The sequence below is a fragment of the Apteryx rowi genome, unplaced genomic scaffold, assembly GCF_003343035.1.
Source record: "Apteryx rowi isolate R43461 unplaced genomic scaffold, aptRow1 scaffold_22, whole genome shotgun sequence".
Classification (NCBI taxonomy): domain Eukaryota; kingdom Metazoa; phylum Chordata; class Aves; order Apterygiformes; family Apterygidae; genus Apteryx; species Apteryx rowi.
Window position 1 is genome coordinate 2818508 of NW_020448530.1, and position 20302 is coordinate 2838809.

Below are 20302 nucleotides of genomic sequence, written 5' to 3' on the forward strand. Positions count from 1 at the left end.
GAGCTTTCCTTAATATGTTCCTGCTGCTGCCAGCTCCATAATCTACACCAGCAGCCATGGGGGAAGATCACCTCGCTTCACCGTACTTCTTATTTCCGGAGAAAGGCCTAATAAAAATAAGCCTGGCCGAGCAGGACCAAGATGGCCCCTCTCTTTGCTGTGGTGCTGATCTGGAGCAAAGCTTGCTCGAGCGAGAGGCCAGCGGTGCTTCCGCCAAGACGACATCTGCTCATGAAGCAAACCCTTAACACTCGTATGCAACCCTCTCCTAATTGCTTTCCAGGGACATATTAGAGCTTTTTGCAATGTAAACTGTGTTTCAGTACATCACAAATCACTGCGTGATGGCTCCGGCCTAGATAGTAGTGGAGGCTGGCGAGCCCCGTTGTGAAAGCGGGGGGAACGCGAGCCGACATGCTTTGGCAGAGCCGGAGGTTTGTCTGCACGGCGCATCGGGAGGGATCGCTTGGCGAGCGCCAGCGCCCGCCCGGAGCTGGAGGTTTGGTAATCGCTGTCCGTGTCCTCCCGCACGCTGACGTGCGTCCCCCTCGCGCACGGGGTGCCAAAAATCTCCGTGACCTGGGAGATGGCTGCAGCTCCCCACCACCTCTGAGCCGCTCTGTATAAATAAATCCTCCGGCGCGGATGCAGTGCCGGGATGGAGGGAGGCCCGGGTCTCTTGAGCCCTGCAGTGCAGGAGGTGCCAGGTGCTGTACAGCCCCTGCCTCATCCCCTGCTCCCAGTCCTCCGCGATGGAGGCGTAACATGCTGGCGCCAGTTCAGATCCAGATTTTGTGCAGGGGTCAAAGAGGTAATGTTACCTTGCCTAAACTGTTTTTTCAGCCAGGTTTCATAACAGAACGAGACTTGTGCCTCCGCACAGGATGTTGCGTTTGTGCATGTATGTGTTTATGTAGCACATGTGTTCCTCAGCTAGTTTTGAGCTCATGAGCCAATTACAACCGAACGTAACAGAAAGGTAGAGATTTCAAACATATTAAGTTCTTACAAGTGTAAATAGGCCATTGGCTAGAGAAGAGAGGCTCTGTTAATGCTCTCACTGATAGGCTGTACCGTGACCTCAGACTTTATTAGACATCCCGTAATCCACACAGCCGTGCTTCATTAAGTGTTTTAATTGCAGCAGACATTTCCGTTCCTGTTTATGCCTTATTAGATACTAAAGAGATCACCCTTCTCCCATGTCCAGTAAGAGGCATTCAGAACGTGTTTCTTTTACATTAGACCTGACAGCTGACTGCGGAATAAACTGCCCTGAGGATGAATTTCTTCCTGACACGTTTTAGCCGATACTAAGTTACTACCACTTTATTTCTCAGTAATACCGTGGATGCTTCCTTGCTCAGTATAAATATCAAAATCCCTTTTTTTCCAAATCCTGCTAGTGTCTTAGCCCAGTGAAATCACATGGTAGTGAGTTCCTCAGGTTACTAATAGCTTGTATATTAAACGAAGGGTTTCCCTTCCTCAGTGGTGTCTGTTTTCCTTTGGTTTCATTTTCATGCATTTGCACTGTGAAAGAGGAAAGAGAGGGTAACCTCTTTGCTGTCTTTGGATCATGCGTTATTTTGTACCATATTCCTTTACGCTTTGTCTGCACCCAAAAAGGGAACCATTATCAGGTCTGACAGTACTGATGTTGCTGTAGAGCCCGCCTGCCCTCCTCCTTCCCATGTGGAGGTGGCTATTGGTCCCCAGACTGCTATACCTACCCTTGAAATCCCTCCTTAAAACTCACCTTTGCCACTATTCCTCCACAGAATTTGAAAACTGGTAAGTACTAACATGCTAAGATTACTTKTGTGTGCACTACTCTGTAATGTCTCATCACGTCGTTGTATTTCCCTGTTTGTCTGCATCTCCCTCTTGCCTCTTACCTTACGCTTAGAACACAGTTGGATTGGAAACTGTCTGTAGTATGTGCTTTTTTCTCTTTTTTTTCCCCCTACAGCATCTAGCACAAGATTCCAGTCCAAATTTAGGGTTCATCCATGGTAACACTACTATTTTGAAGGCCTCTTGCCCTTTGGCCATTGTCTCCATTAGCAAATCCGATGCAAATCAGTATATGAAGATCCTTTGCTGGTTTTGATACGAAGTCAGCATGGTTCATTCAGCTCATTGCGAATGGCTATTTATGCTGTCACAGACAAAGCAGGTGAGCAGCATCCATGTGATCTGCTTTGCTAGATCTGCTGTTGGCGTGATCTTCATAAAAGCAGTGATAGCAAAAAACTAAAAAGTAGCATCTTAAACAGGACCAGTTCCTCCCTTGACAAACATTCTTCTCCACCTTAAAGGATCTTTATACCAGTATAACTGCTCCCAAACTGGGTCTTGTGCTGATGGATCAATAAAATTCTCTCTCGCCCAAACTATACCGGTACAGAATCTGCTTTTGGCCAGACTACATGCATCTCTCCTCCACCATACATAGCCTAAATCTTTGCACTGTTGTTGAGAAAGTTTCTCAGTTTTCTAGCAATTTATCCAGTTCTGAAGCCCTATTAGTTCCTCTGTTTTCATCTTTACTATCATCCTGAGTAAGTGGTTCTCAGTAAGCAAGGACTTCTCAGAGATCTCCAGGAGGGTGTCAGGAAGGAAGGGAGGCTACTTCAAGGGAAGACTGTAGACTTGAACTACTGCCAAAAATCTCCTGTACAAAAKGAATAGTCCATATTTCAGAACAGCGGCATCCTGTCTGCTACACAGCCTGTGAAATAATTTGGGTGATTTTGAAAACTCATGCTACACTAACAGTGTCTCAAGTCCTTGATGGCACATGATAGACAAYTCAAACTCCTCTCCTGTGACACACACTGGTGTAAAGCCTGTGCTGTACCTTCACATCAGGGTGGCTACCCGAAAAGCATGCCTCAGTCTGATGGGGTTGTACTGAAGTAGAGATCACAGCAAAAAGACTGTTCCTGGGGAACAAATTCAGCAGTGCTATGTTGCACGTAACTATTTAAGTTTGATTTACCAGCACACTACAGAGGGATAGATGCCTGGGGAAGCCAAATTTACTTATCAGAGCCCTCCACAAATTATGTTTGGAAGAGAAGCCACTGAACCTTTGGAAAGTACACTGAATTTTTTGGAAAGTATTTATCAGGTTCATTAAATACTAGGCCTATTACTATGGGGTATAAGCCAGAATGGAGCTGATGTGTGTACAGAGAGATCCACAGTGGGGTGTATGTATTTCTCTGATATTTCCAAAACCTTTTCCCCCCAAGGTTGAAAAGCATGTATTGAAAATCCTCATGAAAGATTTTGGTTTCACTAGATTGGCACTTTTCAATGGAAAAGTAGTTCTCTGGAAAATTCCTGAGTGTCTCCAATGACCACTATATGAAGCAAGGGAGAAGAGGGAGATGTGTGCACACAGTCCTCCCAGGGAGGCAGTTTGGGAAGCACACGTTCCCTCTCAGAGGCTGTTACGTAAATGACCTGAGCATCATTGAAATGTCTTACCAGTTTTAGGTGATGCACAGGTCCATGCCTGCGCTGAGGTGACTGAGCTACTCTGTATTGCTTTCTTTTGGGTAAAACTCTCCTTTCTGTCTGCATCCTCTGAAGCAAAGGGCTAGGATGTGCTATGAACATCGACCTTCACAGAGAGKGGTCTTTCGCAACACTCCTTCAATTCCATTGCCTTGAGCCACTTTGTCTTCTTTGCTCCTCTATCACTGTGCAGAAATAGTCACCTGGGTAAAAGTGAACAGTGAACACACTATTTTGTACCACATCCCCTGCCTTAGCAGGGAATTAGTTACTGGAGTTGGGTAAAAGGAAGGAGCTCTGCAGTTCATTGCAGTTTGTTTTAATGAATTCAAGAGCCACTGGGATCTGGCCCTGGGCTCAAGTAAATCTACATAGCTGCACTAAACCAGGTGATGATCTGCCCCATTATTTTTCTTACAGTGCTGCAATTTGCCTGGGACACTTGGTTTAACATTCACGTCCTGAGTCTTGCAAAAAGTGCCAGGGGAAATTTATAACCACAAGTTAATTAACCATGAATCAGTTAATATTTGGGCAGGTGAAGTGCTATATACATGCAAAGGATTAAGCTGTCAGAAGGGACTTCGGTTTTAAATCTCCCAGGAAAGTTGTCACCTCTAGCAGCCTGCTGGTCTCTAAGTTAATGCTGTGCAGGGTGACTGCTGGAGCCTGGATTCAGGGGGAAGTGTTCCTCTACTGTTTTCGACAGTTCCTGGGTTTTCTCTATGCATTCTCATTCCATGTCTTGGGAACCTGCCCATGGAACTAGATTTATCCTTTATTTAGGGGACTATTCCCTGATAGACAGTTTGCTGGGTGAGATATGTAAGTCTGTGCTGTACAGATCGCAGTGATCATAATGCTTCCTGCGGGCTTTGGAGTATAGACGCCTATAAGGTCTATGCGGACCCTGCTGTCTGCAGAGAGACACAGGCAGCAACTGTGAGATGAGCTCTGTACAGCACGAAGGATTTGGCGGTGAATTTAAGGACTCATTCTATGACCCATCTGCTATTGCTTCCCTTCCTGGCCAGCTCTGCCTGAGGATTTATATTATAATCAATCTCACATTGCCTTTTTTCCCTGATCRGTGCTGTAAAGAGCTCTGTGACCATCTGACGTTGCCTCTGCTCATGCCTGTTATGTTTTATTGCACCCCAGACCATACCCCATAGGTGCAGGCAGAGGTGGGCACCTGCATAATAAAGCCAGTCTCTTACGCCACCCTGTTGCTTGGACCTTTGTGCATCCACCAGGGCTTTATAGCAGCAGCTGAATCAACTCGTCAGCTGAGTTGCTTGAGGGGGAAAGAGGCCGTAGTTTTTCTCTGCCTGGCAAAGCTTATGCATGGTCAGAGGGGACTAGTGAAGAAGCCAGGATATGAGGACACAATTGCTTTTGTATGTCCAGTTGCAGGGGCAAAGAAACCTAAGCTTAGGAATAAAGCAGGTGKTTTTTTTAATCCTTTGCATGGTCATGGAGGCTAGCCCAGTGGTGCTGTTTGTAGAGCTCTGACTGTGCTCATTGAGATGGAGAAAGAGAGGGAGGGACGTGCCAGAACCAGCACGGGCTGGTAACGCACAAGAAAAACTTCTGCAACTGCGTGTTTCTCCGTTTTTCTGTGTCGATTTGATCCAAGGGGAGATTTGCCTAGTGAAATTTCACTGTTGCTGTAAGGAATTTCAATTCCACGCTGAGCCTGCCCATAGCCAGGGTCAGTCCTGCTGGCCCCGAGGCCGCAGGTAACCTGCTGTGGCCAGGAAGGGATTAGGAGCTGCCGACAGCAGTGTTGGTGACTGCGCGCTGTTGTGGACCGGGAGGAGATGACGTAACCGTACCAYGGCCAGAAGCAATGCTCATACTGAAAGACCTCAACAAGTACCCGGACGCGGTTACTTTGGCACACTCAGCTCTTCTTTAGGATGTTGACGTGGCTGTTCAGAGCTCCCTGAGGTGGCAATAACCTCATTTCACAGAGCTTCAAAGAGCCAAGTTTGATATAACAAGTTCATTTTTTCTGCCTACTTGAATCTGATGAATGTACCGCGTCTGCAGTAGTTGCTGACTAATAGCRACAGTTTGCATGAAGAAAATGAGCATGAATGGAGCATTAATAAAGCTCTGCTAGAACTGCTTAAGGCAGGAGTTTTTCTCAGAACTAAGAGCTGATGTTAAATCTTTGTACTTATGTAACTGAAGGAAGGAACAGAGCTGAGCTTCCTATATGTGTGATTACCCCTCTAACATAGTTGGAGAAATAATGTCTTCGTAATGGCATATGCCATTATTTAGGGATTGCTGCTACAAATTTTCTCTGCTTCACAGGTAAGGTTCACAAGCCTTCTGACATCTTTGTGACCAGAGAAGCAGAGTAGTGCTAAGAATGACTCTCCTTGCTAGGGGAAGGTTTTACAGGCATACACCGCTAGGCAAATACCTCAAATAATCTCGTGACACCCACTGTGTCCACTCACTAGAGCAACTACAACCGCTCTGTATCTTAAATGTTACCTGGTCTCTCTGGGGCTGATTCTGCCAGCTTTAACCCACAYGGAATAGCAGTTTGTGTTTAGTCCCAGACCAACGAGGGTAGAATCATCCCCCTTCCCCTCAAAAGAAACTGCACGAATCATTAACACTACAGAGATTGTCTGAGAATGAGCAAACGTTATTTGTAACACAGCCATTTTTACAGAAACTGCAGAATTGTTATTGCTGTAGGAGGGTGATTTCTCAGTATTTGGGTTGTTTGAAAGCTTGGGCAAACCAAAAAATAACTTGTAAAGTGTCAGGCCAGATGTTGCCTTCACGCTCTGTATGAATAGCACCATTGAAATCTGGGGACTGCTCATTGAGTAAGATGCTACTCCAAGAGCGGGAGCGGAAGGACCCAGCTCTCAGCATGGGAATCATGAATGAAACCGAGATAGCAGCTTGCTGTGGCTTTTTTTTAATGGAGTTGCTTTTCAGTGTGTGTCTGCAAATTCAGACAGAAAGCCTTGTGGGGAGAACAGGCTGCCATTTACTTTATTCCTCAAAATATTTACTCTACTCTAACACCTACCAGATCATCTCATCAGGCACTAGACAGCACTGGATAGGAATGTACGTGCTGAGCTCTTGACGTGACCACAGTGTGAAAGTTTTCATGTGAGCAGGAGAATAGCGCACAGTGAGAGAGATGGATATCCATTTGGTTTCCCACAAAACAAAATAGTTATTAATGATTCTGCAAGTTCCCCTCAACACTAATTTCCTGTTTAATTTAATAGGTGGAGAATGTCAGTGTTTTGCAGACTTAAGGGCTCATTTTTTGTCCCTGATTCCAAGTCCCTCACGAACCAGACCCCTGCAACAAGCCTATGTGATCGGATACATCCCAGGATGTTTACTTCTTGTTCCAACACATGGTTTCTAACTTTTTGCCTCCCTTGATTATAAATCTCTCCGCTGCCAAAAACCTGGAATGTCACCCAGCACACATAGGAGTTGGTTCTGTGCTCACTTACCCCCATATCCATCAGGAGCAGTGTTACTGGAGCAAAGAAAGTTACACTGACATGAGATTAGAATCAGATCAGCTCTAGCTGATTTCCCCCCAAACCAGTCAGAAAAAGGGTATTGAGTTAGCTCTTGGATGAATGCTTGATTGGCAGAAGTTGCTTTCAACAGAAGGGGCCGATAAGACATTTGGGATATGATGCTTTCATTAATGCGATCGATGAAATTGCAAAGAATCCCCAAATAGATTCACAAGGCGCAAATAGGTTGTTAACAAGACTCTGTTGCATTTTTCTTAAACACATTAGCCTGCACCATTCYGGGGGCCTAATTCTGCTCTGGCTTGCCCATTCATTTCACTGGTAGTGATTTCACAACAGCACCTTCTGATTTAGATCAGCATAACCAAAGATCAGACTGAGGTCTTCTGAAAGAACGCTTTGATTTCCATTAGGGTCTGTTCTCTTATGCTCGATCTGCTGGCAGCTCAGAGCATGCACATGTACATTTGTTATGAGATCTCTGATGACCACAGGGAAAAATGCCCTGGAGAGATGCTGGAAAAGCACGTGCTATATGGAAACTATAACTTACCCAGGTGCACAGCTCTTGAGAAGCCTGAGCCTCTAAGGAGCTGAAAAATCCCATTTCCTGTGTGGGAGGAGAAGGTTTCATGAAGGTTTTTCAAAAGGGAATAGAGATGCTTAAAAAATAGACAAGAAATAGGTATTATGTATCCTGGAGAGAGTATTCCTTTGGATGGTAAGCTTTATGGGAGTGTTCATATGAAAATCATCAAAATGCATCCCCTGCAATGGAAATGGAAGTGGCGTGCAGAGGGCAATTAAGACCACAGCCACAAGGAATGAGCTACATTAAGAAACTTGCTTTGTTACTGCCACAGTGCCTAGATACACCAGATGAATTGTAGCCCCCGCTGTGCTGGGCACCGTACAGAGATAGGGTGACAGCTAATACTCTCTACGAGGAACATACAAACTCAAGAGTCAAGACAACAAAGGATGCATTCTTAGAGCCCCTTTCTCATATGGAAATTGGGGCCTCAAAAGATTAAGCAACTTATTGGGACAGCACCAAAAAGCTGTGCTAGAACGAGGAAGCAAATACCAGTGTGCTGAATCTCAATCCAGCACTCGCTGCACCAGCCTCTTTACCCTTGCTGAGGGCGAGCAGCCACCCACGCACATCRCAGCAACCAGGAGGCATGCATGCCAGCTAGGAAAAGCTCCTATACCTTCACCTCAAAGTGAAAAAACACTGCTGCACACAGGCCAACCGACTTCCCTATGCTGTGGTCATGAAACCACACCTTCATCACAGGTGTTTTTGCAAGCAGGACCCTACTTCYCCCTCTCCCCCATGTACTCACCTGTCTTCATATAGCCTTTCTGAAGGCACCTCAGGTTATATCTAAACTTTTCTCAGCTCAAATGCACTTGTACTTGTTTGCAACATAAACACCTCTATTTGCTGCTAATGTTATCTTGCTCATTGCTGCTTGAACAGAACAGCAGCAGCTGTTTCCTCTGCAGGTGTGAAAGTCTTTACACTATCCAAGAACTGCTAAGTGCCTTTAATTGTTGATAGCAGTATAATTCTTCCAAGGTGCAGAACATGAGCTGGGTAATCCCTTTCTGCAGGTGGAAGCACTCAGTCCCACGTGGAGGAGGCACTGAAGGGCTCCTGGCAAATAGATGTTGTCAATTGTTGGAAGAGAGGATCAGTGTGAGCATCTATATAGGCTGGTAGCCTGTGTCTTAGAGCTCTGGGGAGGAAGGTAAGAAGAGGGCAAATGGGTAATGGTGTTTCTCTAGAATATTTTCCTTCCTGCTAGTGATTTGCAGCTAAGCCAAATGTGGTATTTCTATATCTAATAGCTCTGGATGGAGTCCTCTTCCATGAATTTGCCTAGTGGCTTTTTGAACCCAAACATGTTTTTGATATCCAGAGCATCTAGTGTCAAGGAGTTCCATAGTTTAATGAAGAAGTCTCTTTTTGTGCTCATTTTGAATCTGCTATGTGTGTTTGATGCTTAGTTGCCCTTTTATCAGCAGGAAAGGTGAGCAATCCCTTCTTGTTGATTGTCCCTGTACCATTAAGGAGGCTATAAGCTTCCAGTGCCTCCCCTCTTGTCCCTTGTAACTTGGTTTCTGTAAAGACCAGTAACTTGTGATTCTAGCTGTCCCATTTCTCTGAGATGAAGGAGGTCTAAGTCATTATTTGATTTTTCTTGCTTTTACTCCTAAACTTATTCTTTTTATGACTAACACAGCTAATGGTCAATTAAATGCTTGAAAAGACAAGTGAACCCTGTCTTATAACTTTGCTGTTCTTCACTATTCTTTTTCCCCCCTCCCAGCTTCCCTAGGTTATTGATGGGCAGTTTGCCTTATTGTACAGCAATGAAGACAGTAGGCAGCATCCTTAAATTACCTTTTATGTGACTGAAACATTTATTTATGATCAATCTGTCTGTGGTTTGAAACAGGACTTTACCTCTCTACAGCTGCTCTTTCACAGCTCACAGAGCAGGATATCAACATTAATGGGCTTAAGTTTACAAAGTCTTATGAGATCACCATGCATTAGACATGCTTCAAGTGTTACCATCTCACTGAAGTGATGAAGCTTCAGCTTTGGAAAGAGCCAGGGAAAATTCTGTCAAATATATATATTTTTTCCCCCTTCTTTCAGTCTTGATCAAACAATTATCCTGATTTTAGAGACTGGGGARCTGAGGTAAAGAATGATCAGGTGGCTTGGACTGTACTAATGGGCAAAGCTTGGGCAGAAATTGGACTGAGTTCAGCTTCCCCTCACTTTATGGTTTAACCCCAAGCTCAGCCCTTACTGAGGGTTAAGAAACAGTTTGTAAATTGTTAACTGAGAAGCGTCGATTAATATTTTATTTCACAGAGGAACTGGAAGCAAGGTTGTTCCTATGCATGATTTAGTAAGGAGGTAAAGGTGAAAGGAAACTACTCAACATCCATCTTGGATCTTAAAAATCTTAAATGCTAATGAAAGCAGAGGGATCTCACAGCACCACAAACCATGTCAGAATTTCTGTTATAGTTCATATCCTGGCATTTCATTTCAGGAGCAAAGACATACCTAATACACAGTAGAAAAAAYTGATACCAAATAATATATCTTTGGAGCAGAACAAACAGCAAGTACAGTGTCAGATGCTTTGAACAGTAAAACGTTGATTCCAAGAAATGCCAAAGGAAACATGCTCCTTCTACAGGTCTTTTCACTGCTGTTTATTCAGGATAGGCTGTGAATAAATAATTAACAGTAGAAAGCTACATGGGATTAAACTTTGGTAATGACAGACATCACAGATAGGATGTATAAGCTTGAATTCCTCCTTAGTCACRTAAAGCAGAAGTAATTAGACCTGGCTGGACAAACGCCAACAAACCATTTTCATTGGGAAATACAGTCCTGTTGAAATGCAAGTACTTTACTAAATCACACAGATATTTTTAAAAATATTGTTGTGGAGAAAAGATAAAGTTCTTCTATTTTTTTCAAAATGAGTCTGAATAAAACATGGTTTTTTTTAAAATTTTGCTCATAAATCATGTTTTGTTTCAAAATTTTAAAATGATATAATTGCTAATACAAGAAAAAGAAATCAAATGACACTGTGTAATCAATCCTAAATGCTATTTTTATCTTTCAAAGAAGATTTCTGCATGTAATGAGCAGTGGAAAGGGAGGGAATTATATTTTAATGCAGCATGAAGACAGATGTCAGCATCTCAAAAAAGATTAATCCCTACTGTCAGCGGTGCCCAGGCCAGGGATCAACCTCTGGCTCCTGGGAAGTTCAGTGCAGACTGTCTTGCATCCATATGTCTTGTATCTCATTTGCACTATGGGATTGCAGCAGTTATCATCAGGAAGAACTTTTTGACCAATAACGTCCTGGATTTTTCAAAATGATGTAGCTATTGTAACACTTTTTTAAATGTATGCTCAGCAGAGAAAAATACTGTGAAGAGAGATATCTTTGACTGCTTGGGAAATGCTGTCTAGCTGCAATCTCGTTGAAGGGATCGCGGGTAGGAACCCATCTACCGTACAGCACTGGATGTAACCAGCGCCCTATCTCCACCCCAATTAGCTGCTTCAATTYAAGACTGACAAGTCTCTCTTTAGCTGGCAGATTTTGTGTGATATGTGTCCTGCAAACTTTCTGACAGCATCATTTCTGCTCAAATTTGAGCCTATAGCTCCTGGCTCCAGAAGCACACTACAGCGCTGCATCGCACAGTGCAAAAAGGCCTTTAGTTGTTCAAAATACTGCCCACCTCTCCTATCTACTTTCCTGCTAGTCAAAGCTCTCTGGAAAAGACAACCAGATGTCAGGCTGGTCCATTATCAGAAATGGAGCTCACAATTTGTTATCATCAAAACCRTTTTACCTGAGTATTCTCTAGTGAAGAGGGAAATAGTACACAGCCAATAGTCATCATAAAAAGCAGGGGCTGCTTGATGAAATGATTTTTCTGTTCATCAGGTAAGCCAAAATATCAAGATTTTATTCAATTGACTTGAAAGAACTTTCCATTTTTCTGTTTAAAAGAGATTGCAGCAAAGTATCAGTTCTGGGTTGCATATGGTATTTTGTTCTTGTTTTTAAAGTATCTTTAAAATTATGTAAATGTAGCAATAGAGTGAAATTCAGTTCACTTAACTTCACCTGTGGGTGCCAAGCTCTTTCTGTGATCCATACAGGGATAGGCATCTGTAAAGGACCCCATAAAACACTGAAAACAATAATTTTATAAGGGTATCTTTTGAAAGCATCAGAATAACATCTTTGTATTTAATCCCAATTTTTGATAGATTTATGAATGAAACTCACTGGAAAAAATCATTCCCAAATGTCTCTGAAAACATTTTCATCGACTGGTATCAGCATTTTCAGTGGAACCCATGGCAATGGAAAATCCCTTCTTGGTTGCAGCTGAGAGCCATTTCAGCAGCCGAGAAGGCAGGACCTATGAGCACTGAAGCCATAGGTGCCGTGCTGACGTTGTGTGTGCGCTCATGTGCGATTGCAGCCCCCCACACTGCATCTGCATGGTGCATTTCCCCGGGACTGTACGTGCACGTGCAGGGGCTAGGCTGGCAGCACCAGCACACGCATGCAGAGCCTATGAGCCGTGTCCCCCAGCGCAATGTGACAGGCGCAGGAAAAATGTCACTTGGAAAGAAAAAAAAACCCAAACACCACAATCATTTGATTGTGTTCATTTTCTGAGCATTAAAAAAGGTCCGTTCAGGTCATATTTTCAAGCTTTGATCTGCAAGATTCGAGGCCAGAGATGTCTGTCTTTGGTGAAAGTTGAGATACTCATTTAATTGACTGAGTCAAAGAGCTGATGTTTAGGAAAAATGCCAGTTGTGACAAAACATAATGAAATGATGAGAATTGGCACCACTACAGTGTAGCACACTGCTTATTCCTGACAGCAATCCTGAAAGTCATTTATACATGGAAAGTACACAAAAAATCCATAATTAGACCATATGGCTGAGCGGTTCCTCTGGTGTCACTCCGTATAGCTGTACCAACTTCTCACTTACATCAGTGGAGTAACTGGCCTATGAAAATTTGAAGGGTTGAATGCAACCTGGAGGATTTCCACTTTTTAATTTTTTTGCAGAATTATCTTTTCCATCTCTATGGAAACCACCCATTATTGGCTTTCTAGGGGAAAATATGTCTATATCTTTGATCTCAACCACAGCCCACATGGTCTATAAAACTTGGAAGGCTGAAATACTGGCACATTCGCTCTTCTCTCATCTCAGAACAGAGAAGCCATTCTTAATATATACGTATTTTAAACATTTTTGTATTGGGTAAGACACAAGGCACCAATGACCCAAATACAACTGTTGGCACAGAGGAAAATAGTGTTTATACATACATATTTGCTTAACACACTCTGAACAAAAATATAAGCAAGTCAGGGAGATAAATGGAGTGGAAAGCTCATGTGTGAAGGGAAGGTCTGGGAATTGCCCCCCCAACAGGCCCTGTGTTTCTGCTCGGAGGCGGGCAAGCCAGGCTAGAGCTATCAAGGGAAATAATCACAGCTGTTTGTTTCAGCTGAAATGCTGTATTTGGTTCTCTTTGCTCCAGATCCCTTTCTGAACAACTGCTCTGAAGTCAGTGGGGTTGTATCAGCATGGATGTGGTGGAGCTGAAGAGGGGGAACTGACTCTCTCAATTCACATTTGTTTATCACATCTGTTTTGTAGACCATTGAGAACTGAATGCATGTTCAGTGGGAGAGTCCAACACCTCAGTCCTTGCCTAAGTGGGGCAAAAAAATTTCATTTTACTTTTTTCCTTAAGGGAAAACCCAGAACAAGATGAGTTAATGTTCCGCTTTATTTAATCATTTAGTTAGAATGGTTTGTTTCAGTTGGTCGTGGCTTGGAATCATAATCAATAACTGATTTGACTCACACAGTACTTCAGCAAGGGAAGAGGGCACCAAATATGTTTCTAAAGACTACAAAGGATGGAGTCCCTGGTAAATGGATGATGGTGCCCCTGAGCTACTCAGTAAATCTTTAGCACAGTTAGGCATTGAACCACATCCGTTGGTGCCAGGCCAGTGCCTGACTCACTAGAATGCCCTTTATTTACTTGCTGCTTCTTCTCTTCTCATGAGTACACACAGCAAAAATGTCTCATTTTCAGGCAGAGTAAAGTCTGTGGATGTAACAGCTGGCTGAAATATTTCAAATTTCAAAATATTGATAACATTTGTCACTGTAATTTTGAATTTCCTCCCAAGAAATTCCAGGAAATTGGACATTTTTTTCACTGAATTCCTCACCATTTTTGACCAGCCTTTTATGGGGTGTGATTGGGATAGAAGAATGAGATATGTCAAAATCATTAAAAATAATCGTTGATATTGGGGAACAAAAAGCAAATAGTGTCCAATACTTGTGTGAAAGTGAAGCTTTAGATTTATTCAACCCTTTTTTCTTATAGTGTAGATGAAGTCTAAAAAGATCTGTGATAAATATAGACTGAGACTATCTACCTCATACCTTGAACCCTTCTGATTAGCCAGAGAAAGTTCTGTCTCAGAAGTCCTGTTGGGAATGTCTTGTTGACATATTTCATTCCTTTCGGCATTTTGCAGAATAGGCCATTGATTTTCGTGCAGAGAGCAGGCGCGGCTTGTCTCCTAAAGCTGCCTGAGCATCAGAAAAAATGAGCGTCAGTCTAGGAGAGTTACAGAGACGCCAGAAGGCCCCAGTGTTTATTAGTGTGGCTGGCGTCTTTATTTCTTTTGATACCTCATATGTTTTTGTGGTGGTGGGTCGGGGGGCGCACCTCTCCTGTCTTGTGGGAAGTTGATCCAAAGAGAGGGAAAATGAGGAGAGCACGCTCATTCAGTCCTGTACAAGCTGCAGCCCTTGCTCTGCTCCCTGGCGACAGAAGCAGCGCAGGGTTTATCAAATTATAACTGGGTACGGCTCTTCAAAGGGATCCTTGGGGCACGTCACAGCACCACCACCATCAGTCATAATTTATGAACGTGTCGCAGCTCTTCTGCCAGATGTGCCTGCCCTTTGTTTTCTGCGTGAGCTGGAGCACTTCCATTGCAGAGCCATCCCACGCAGGGGAAGCGTGCAGAGGAGACGGGCTCTTGGAAAGGGAAACCAGGCGTTTTGGAAACGGCACAGCCCCCGGGCACTGCTTGGCTGTCTCAGCCTCGTTTATTTAGCTGTATCTGCTCTTTACAAGCTATATATTTCATTAATGTGTAGATGGAAGTTATGAAAGACAGTTGTTGCTGGAATTTGTGGAGGCTCGCAGGTAGTAAAATTTTGGATAGCTGACAGCAAGTGATGTTCTAGTTCAAAATCACGTAGAAACAACTGTGATTGTTATAGGGATATAAAATATCGAGTACCTGTGAAGCTGATGGAAAGATTCCCATTGATATCTTGGGGGCAGAAGTTAAATGTGGATTTATGTTTTCTGGTAACATTTCTAAGCTGGAAGGATCCTCACAGGTAATTAGTTCTGCATTCATTTGAAATGCCAGTCATGGAATCCATTCCACTCGCCTATGGCATGTAGGGGACTAGTCCTCCTAAAGTGGGTGAATAAGTTCTCTGTAAAGTCAATGAAGACAGTTACTTCTCCTAGGGGAGCAAGCTCTCACATAGCAGGCTTCAAACATACCTTCCATTCTCCACGTAGGACACATATAGGCACTTACTTTAGGAAGACTGGTTCACTGGGCACCTAACATTTAAGGTTGCTAAGATGAACAGAACCTACCCCACCCTGTGTTCATCCCATTCCTCCTGGTTTGGGCTACTCAAATTGCAATGGCTTCAGCGAAGTTTTGTTAGCCCAACGTGGAAGCGACTCTGATGAAGTCTAGAAAAGTGCTTTGGGAGTTAAAAATTGGAGAGAATAAAGCCATGGCTAAAATTTCTTAGGAAACAATCTGACCCTGAAAGGGGAATTGTGTGTGACTTCCTAGTCTTCTGGATCTCTTGTTTCTGTGAATTTGTACTGGTTTGCTGAAAGGTAGCATATATAGAAGAAGGATGTAAATGGGAGTATATTCTGGAAGAGGCATAGCCTGAGGAGTATATAGTGCAGGAAGGGTCATGCTTTTTTCACAAGTATTTAATACTCTTCAGTGGGAATCAGTAGAGAGGAGAGGAGAACCTACCCTCCCCTTTGCATTCCCAGGGCTGTGCATAGACAACATCCTGTCATCACAGATTGCTCCCATTTTAAAGCCAATGCTGTCTCAAGGTGGAAGCCCATAAAGCCCAGAGTCCCAGCCTCTGGGGGAAAGGCAATGCAGGTCTGACAACACATGCATTTGGGTTGTTTAAGAAGGCTCAGTCTAAAGGCATTAAAAAATAACTGGTTTTAGACAACAGTGAATCCTACCACACAGCATGATTAAATATTGGAAATAAATGAGTTTGAAGGCACCCCAATTCCTATCACTTGCTGGCTTTTGATTCATATCTAAATACAATTTCTTAGATTCATATCTAAATACAGTTTCTTAGATTAGCCACAGAGGAGTTACACTTGTGACTTTCTGCCTTAATGTGCCTGGTTTTCATTTATACAGGGGGAAGATATCTGGAAATAAAATGATAACTAGAAATGTCGTAGTGCTCAATGAATAGCAAATTTTACCTTGTTCAGACCCATGTCTCTCTGGATTCAGGCAGTGGCAAAATGACCTGCCCCTAGAAATTTATCATCAGCAAGTAGAAAGATGACAAAATCAACAAGCTCATCAAGATTTCTCACTGCTTAAGGCTGGAGAATTTGCAGGAATTGCAGGGAGAAGGATTATTAGTTTCATGCTGTTGTCTCGCTTCCCTTTCATTGGCCAGATAGAAGTCACCTAGCAAGGGTATATATTTTTTGTATTACATGTAATGTATTTTAGACACAGTCCAACCAGTGGGTTAAAGAGCTGTTGGAAAGTCTTGCTCTACTTTCCTCTGTCTTCATGACTATTCAATGTCAGATTTTTTTTTTTCCCCTGGGAACTCTTAGCACTAATTAAATGCCTGTAAGAGCAACAGAAATTACTTCCTTGCCTTTGAGTACACACAAACACAGAGGGCCAAATTCTGACATGTGCTGACTGCGTGTGGAAGTCATGGAAAGTTCTGGGTACCTAACTGGCAGTTAGCAGTTCCCAAGCTTTGGCTCAGTGGAGGTGGATGTGGTAGCCCCCAAGCAGCACACCCAACCTGACCTTTGGCTGGCCTAAGGACTGTGATGGCCAGAGGATAATATTATGTTCTACCCTGCCATCACAGGAGCATGGAGTTTGGTCAAGTGTTACTTAGAGACTGTAGGAATGAGGATTAGGGGGCTCAGGTTAGGCCTTTGGGGTAAAATGCAGAAAACTCAGAAAATGAGAAATATCTGTGGAAAATCTGAGCTGTAAAAGCCCCAGTTCTAACTGAGTTTCTTGCTCAGAGGCACATAAAGACCAGTTCCAGTCTTCTTTTCTTCCTTAACCTAAGCCTTATAAACAAGATGGCAAAAGCCAGAGATTTGTGAAGCGTACTTTTAGCATGGTTCAGCTTCTTGCTTTATGGAAGGCTACTAGTGGATACCAATAGGCTGGACTGGTGTCGCACGCTGCCTTAGGATGGATTCTGCCCCTGGGTCCCCAAACACCCAAGGTCTCAAGAATAGGAAACATGACTCCGTGGAGATACTGGGGGGGGGTGGGTGGAATTTCACTCCTTGGTTCTGGAGTAGTATGAAAGAGCAGGTTAAGGCTGGGCTGATGGTGGGTCCCCTGACCAAAGTATGGTATAAGCAGCAGTCAAAGTGCACAGCTGATGTAGGAGAAGACATTGTGTGATGACCAGGGGCCCTGAGGACCCATCTGCTTTTGGACAGAAGTTTATTCTTGCCACCCCATCTGAGACTGCAAGATCCTTCACTCAGTATCTCTGCGTGCGTGCGCGTGTGTGCAGGCAGTTTTTGTCCCCAAGTGAGAACAAGTACAGCTAATACTAAAGTACAAACACACACACACGCATGGACATGTACGCTCACACAGAGGGAAACCTGGTTATCTGGGCCAGCGAGCGCAGAGCACAGTAACTCCATGTTCCCGAGTGGCTCGGGTTTGTCAGTTAAAGCACAAACCATGTTTTCACCTCTCGGTAAAACACTGCTTGTCAGTCTCAACGTTTGCTTTGGTGTCTGAATTGCCGTAAGCAATGTTAGGGGCTTGACACGCATCCAGGCTTCGTTCGCTGCAAGAAGTGACGTGTTTTGCTGGCGGCCGCGGTAGGAGCGGGGAGACTTCCTTGCCAGTGCGAACAGCTGCAGCTTCTATACCATAGCTTAATGCGTCCGGCTCGCCTCCGCCCGGCCCCCGAGTAACATATCATATCTGTATGGGCTCCATTCTTCCCACGGAGCGAGAAGGTAAACACCATGCGGCCCCTGCAGCTTCAACACTAAACAACTCTTTCCCCGGCCAAGAGCTGCCAGGAGGGAACTGGAGGCCTATGGGCTGCGTGAAAGGCTCCATGGTGCTCCTGGCCGCTCAGCACAAAGCCACTTATCAGGGCCAGGAGGTGGGAAGGGGGCGAATTACTGTACAAACAGTCATTCAAGATTAATTGCTTTTCATCGCTCGAGCAGGAGCTGGCCTTTCAGCCCCGGGATACAATGAGGGCCTGTTCTGATGATGTCTTTGCAGGGGCCGTTTGTCGGAGCGGGCTGAAATCTTCAGGAGAAATGAATCAGGCTGCGAAGCCCTCTGTCCTCGGGGCGCTGGAAGCTGTTATGATGCTAATAGCCGCGATTACTGCGTGTTTACAGCTGCAAATGGGGTGTTTGTGTCATATCATTTCTCCTCTCCACAGGTTTTGTGCTGCGGCTCCAGCTTTGCTCCCACCTCCTGCTTGTCATGGGCTGTCATTTTTTGTTGCGCCCTGATTCTGCTGATAAATCCCATATATTTGATAGGGCGATTCGTGYGTCTAAAGTTCTGGTCTTGCCAGCTCTGATACCTTTCTTATGAATCATCCAACATTTGATGTTTTCTTTAAAGCTTCAGTGACTGGAGGCAAATAATTACATAAAAATCTTAACATTAATTGAAAAAATACCTAGACTGCCTGAGAAAAAGCTTGAGAATCTGACCTCAAAGTGCCTGAAGACTTAAAACAAAAAAGCAAATACCTTCCAAAGTTAGAAAAATCCTAACTTTTATTCTCTTTAACTACTCTCATGAGATTCTGGGCCTGACTTATTATTTTGGACTACTTGATGTCAACAATCCTGTACTGTAACATCAGTAAAACACTCATCACTGGATTGCATTATAATAATGATGACTCTGGACTCCAAGACTAGAAGGACCACAGGGGTCATCAAGTCTAGAGCTGTGCTCTTGCAGGCAGCTATATCATAGCTGTTGGAGCCAAAGTACCTCTACTTCACACCAATTCTGTTCCCACCAGCCAGAAAATTTAAGACCTCTTGCAGAAATCCCAGCTGCCTAGCTTAGTCTAACCTGCAGTTCTCCCCCTGGGGTGGGCTAAATTTTCCCCAGTGTTGAAGCAGAAGTGCCAGCCACCGGGACATCAGCAGAATCCTCTCTCTACCCAACCCTCCACCCCACCTCTCTGTAGAGGAAAGGGTTAACCCTGCACCTGACAGTCTCTCCACTCTGCTGCTACATATGGCACCAATAATCTATGGCAAAGAATAGGGAATAGCTTCCKTTACTCATCTGCATGGTCTCAGTTACGATTTCACTCTCCCAAAAGTAGTGTCAAATGTCTCATATCCCTGACTTACTTCTAAGGCACTTAACGGCTAAGTCTAGCTGCCTGCAAAAGAGTCAACAGGTAATGAAGCAATCTTAGGTTGTTTCTGACATGAAGTACTTTTGTATGCTTTTGAAATGATTTCAGGCTCTAACTCCATTGTTCTGATTTGCCCATACTTCCCCAGAATTTGCACTGCAGGGAGGAAAAAAAGCGCATTAGTAACTTGATTCAAAGCGTATCCTAGTGAGTTGCCAGCATAAACCCATACCAACTTGTGGTTGAGGTCAGTACTTGTCCATGCTGACTGAAGAGGCAAATATAGACCAAGGGAAAAACAAGATAAATATTCTCATTATGGGACAATACATCTTTATATTGGCTAGAAATCTCAAGTCAGTTCTTCTTATGCCCTCTGTAGAGAAAAACTGAAAAACAATAAAGTGAAACAAGCACATTTTTAAAGAAAGGAAAGATATGCTTTTTAAGGCAACATAGTAATTTTTCTTATTTCAAAACCACTTGCCTCATTGATTTTTGATCCAAACCACATAAACTCCACATAAAAATACAGCTTGTCCCTATAGGGCATTTAAAAATATACACTCCTTAACTCTTTTTCTTTGTCAATATAGAATGTGTCAGTGAGGAAGAAAAAACCCAGAAATAATAAAAATGATGAAATGGGTAAATTGTGTTTGTCAGCCCAGGTACAAAGAACCAAGATGCCTTTGATCTCTAGCCACCAAAGCTTCCTGCAGCTCAGTTTGCCTGGGTATAAAGTTGGGACTTAACACCAGGGCCCTGAAGGCACTAATGGGTCCTGGTGGCCCTGCCCAGCCTCCCTGGGGCCCCCCACCCACCCCTGCCCTTGGGCCAGGAGCCCATTTCAGCTCAGCCTGGG